Consider the following 4607-nt stretch of genomic DNA (forward strand, 5'->3'; position numbering starts at 1 on the left):
TTATTTGAATTTTTAAGGATGTGGCGTTCTATTTTTATTTTGAGATTTTAAAGAATACTTCAAATATATAACGTTCATCCTGAGGTAAATCTTTTCATTTAAAGCATCACATATATAGTATAATGTACGCCTCAACTAAGGGGTGAGGTGAAGTTTTAAAAGCAATTAAGTATTTTTTTTATTGGATTTTGAATATTTAAAATTTTATTAAGAATTTATAAGTGAAAATTTTATTTTAAAATTGTTGATTTTAAATTATTTAGTTTATTATTCTTCATAACTTGATGAGTTCATAAGAATTTGTTTGATATTTTTGTATTTTTTGAATTATTAATATTTTTAATTTCAATGTTATTTAATTATTCCTTTATTAAATCTAAAGTTCATTAATTTTTGTTTTAGGTTTAGATGATGCTTAAAAATTATGAAAAATCTTAATAATTCTATTCATTTGTTTATATTCGTGTAATACGATTGATTCATCATACAATACGAAGAGACTAGCGTACAATACGATTAGTTCAATTGAATCATAGTTCATACATAACGAAATCTGGAGCGACAAAATATCATCTCTACCGATTGTCCTATACGACCAATTCGTAATACGATCTTAAATCTTGATTAATCCAGATTTAATTGATTAATGATAGAGATTAAATTAGACAATAATTTAAAACATCATACAATATAATTATGTTCATATTCATAAAGTACAAATAGAACAAAATTTCAAATTCAAGTTATTGCCTAATTTAATTAATGGCGGAGTTTCTTAAAATATATGATTGTCTTTTACAATGAATGGATCACATAGTACGAAGAGACTAGCGTACAATACAATTAGTTCAATTGAATCACAATTCATACAGCACAAACTCTAGAGCGACAAAATATCATCTATATCGATTGTCCTATACGACCAAATTCACAATACGATCTTAAATCTTGATTAATCCAGATTTAATTTATTAATGATAGAGATTAAATTAGACAAGAATTTAAAACATCATACTATACAATTATGTTCATATTCATACAGTACAAACATAACAAAATTTAAAATTCAAGTTATTGACTAATTTAATTAATGGCGAAGATTCTTAAAATATATGATCTTCTTTTAGAATGAATGGATCACATAGTACAATTAGTTAAATTTTATTTTAATTTAATTCTAAATTAATTAAACATTTGATTGCACCCTTTCGATATTTGCACAATTACTAAGCTAGCATACATCTTTTTATAAACATTGACTCAAGAAAAATAAAATTGCACTCTTCCAAATCTAACCTTTTTATTTTTTTTTTTGAAGAAAGCAAATTAATGCATTAAGAACCAAAGACAAACTAATTACAAGTAATAAAAGGATCACATTCCTCCTTGATAAGTTTCCATAACAAGGCCGGAATGCTTTCCAAAGAAAACCTATCAAAATAAAAACTATTATCCAAAGCCAAGTGTTTTGATTGAAAAATATATTTAAGTATATATAGTCTTAAAAAAAAATATTTAATTATCTTTGGAAATATTAAATTTTGAATTTTAAAATTGAACGCATCATTATGAACAATATATTGCCTCGAAAGACGATCATATCGTTCCCTAATGGGTTCAAATTTCAGAATTTTAAATTTATCTAAATTATTATAGTCAGACTCAAGGGAAAACAACATATGATCTCGAAAGATCATAATGAAGTTTAATCGATTGTCTGACTATGATAGTTCGGATAGAAGATCATTAATCTCATAATCAAAACTACGATAATAATTGATATATCTATCCGAAGAAAGAAGGTATCAATTATTATCGATCATTCAAAAATAACGATAATGATCGTTGTATTTGATTTTCCCAAAGAGAATTAATTAGATATTTTGAAAAATTATAGGTTTTGAAAATAATGTCTGGGTTTCTAAATCTCCTACGAGCGCAAGCCCTCGTAGTTAATTACATCGTAGAAAATTAGAATTTTCTATGAAAACTCTCGATTAAAATAACGATATAAATTTTATTTATGATTTTCAAAGTTTGATATCAAAGGAAGAAAATGGTAGGAATTTCAAATGGGATTAGTTCAAAATTGAAGACTTATTTTCGGAGTCAAAGGAAGAAAAATAGGAGGTGTTTTGAGGTTCTGAATTACTTCAGAAACACCTCAATCTATCCTAAGTATTAGGCTTGTATTTGATTGAAAGAAATTTTTAATTTGAGTGGTCAATTTTATTAGAAATTTGGGATTCAATTCCCAAAAGTTGAGGTCTTTTGGCCCGAGCCAGCCTCAGAACCTAAGTCTAAATTGGACACTAAAAGTTAGTGCCCCGAACCTAACTAGTGCAATGCGAATCTGGTCTTACCCCGGTCTGGATTGGGGAGCCAGCTAAACCACCTAAACAATTTTAAAATATGAGTCCGATCTTTTTGTAGAGTGGTAGGGACATTAATTAGAAAAGTATAAAGGAATGGGGTCGACATCTAGAGCAGATCCTTAATTGACCCCTTAGACTTATGTTGGGTATTTAATGTCTAAATAATGCAATTAAATATTAGACTCGATTTAATTTATTACTAATGCGATGCATGCTAATTTACTCGATTGAATGCAAAATTTATATGTAGCAGTTTAAAATTTTTGCTTAGAAAATAGGTTTTTTCTTAGAGATTGCATAACATCCCCTTGACAGATCGGCACCCTCATAGGCAAGGTGGTCTGCCAGAACTCACAGGCAGGGAGATGCCTGACAAGGAAGAGAACTTATAATATGAGTGCATGAAAAACCCCCGTCGAGTCCGAGCTTACTTCTTAGGACCGTTTAGAATTTTTATCTTATCTTAAAAATTCTATTTAATTAAAGTAAAAGAATTTTTTACAGACCCCTAAGAGCCTAAATTCGAATTCCAGGTCAAACCAAATGCGGCATGCAAGTAAAAAGACTAGAAAAGCAGGAGTTCTAATGCGCAATCAATTTAAATAAATCAATCAAATTAAATATATCAAATTGAATGTCCGTAGGCAAGTGCCCCTTATTATTACATCACAGAATTTTGCAGAAAATTAAAGTGGCCGGGCACCACTGACTACAACCCGGATTTCTAATCCTAAATTAAATGACTTTGAGATTTGGGATTCTTCTCGTTGTCCAATCCTTCATCTTCTCACGAACATCTTGATTCGTCGGTTCAGGATATCCAAATGGAAAGAAACTCCCCCTTGATCGGGGTGTTATCTTTCCTCTTTGGATATTTGCAAAGTATCCTAATTTGACTTCCAAATGGAAGAAGACTCTCCCCTTTAGGGATGTCTTCACCTCTTTGAAATTCAAATTGGATTAAATATCCAAATCTCAAATAATTTCAAATAAATTACAACCTTTACTGAATTTAATTTACATTAATTGAAATAAAAAAATCTAGATTCGATCCTGCAAGGTTATCCTAATAATCGATAGTTGTATATATAATCCCAAGAAGTTATGATATGAAAATTGAAATGCATATTTTTTAGCCACACTTGGCCATGCTCTTTTATTTAAAGGGGGTCTTAAGTGCAGCGAATACCTGTGCAAAGAGTATATTTTTTTTTTATTAATTGCCCCCTTTAATATCAGCTCCTGTACGAGCATGGCCACCTACATAAGATTACACAAGTATAATTCGCCCTAACGTAGGGGTAAATCTAACGCACAATCAATCACAGAGTGCAAGAAGTAAGTAAACAAATCAATTCTACACTAGCAAAATCAATTCTACACTAGCAAACAACATGCAGTGAAAACTTCGAAAGCCCGGCACACAGCGGAAAAGTAAACATCGGCCTATCCTAAAGTTAGAGTCAATGATCCTTGCAAACCATCTAAAGTGTGTGAGGTAGGTCGTGCGATTTTGATATGTCCTAAATGGGATATGATTGAAATTGCTTAAGGTTTGATTGCTGATTTTTAAGGATTTGATTAATTTAAGTTTGCCATTAATTGATTCGTGGCGTTGTGCCACCAGGCTCGAGGAATCAGCCTCCTTGTCAGTTAGAGGGCTTACACATAATTTTTGGGTTTAAAACAGATTTATTATATTTTTGGAAGTTTTAATGGCTTAATTAGGGTTTAATCTTAATTAAGTGAGTTAAGGGGTTTAATGAACTCAAAATTCATTAGGGATTTTCCTATGAACTAAGGGTGTCACTAAGTTAAAGTGTATTGAGTTTTGAGTTGAAAGGAAGTGTATCCTAATTTCTAAACTTAATCTAAGTTTTCTAATTAAATGTCCTTAATTTTTATCCTTAATGACGCTAGGTTCAGTCACACTTCCTTTCCTGGCTCCCCAATCCAGGCCGGGGTAGACCAGATTTGCATTGCACTAGCTAGGTTCGGGGCACTAACTTTTAGTGCCCAATTTAGACTTAGGATATGAGGCTGGATCGGGCCATAAGACCTCAACTTTCGGGAATTGAATCCCAAATTTTTAATAAAATTGACCACTCAAACTAAAAAATTTCTTTCAATCAAATACAAGCCTAACAATTAGGATAGACTGGGGTGTTTCTGAAGTAATTCAGAATCTCAAAATGCCTCCTACACTTCTTCCTTTGACTCCAAAAATAACTG

Source organism: Dendrobium catenatum, unplaced genomic scaffold (genome assembly GCF_001605985.2).
Source record: "Dendrobium catenatum unplaced genomic scaffold, ASM160598v2 fragScaff_scaffold_669, whole genome shotgun sequence".
In the NCBI taxonomy this organism is placed as follows: Eukaryota; Viridiplantae; Streptophyta; class Magnoliopsida; order Asparagales; family Orchidaceae; genus Dendrobium; species Dendrobium catenatum.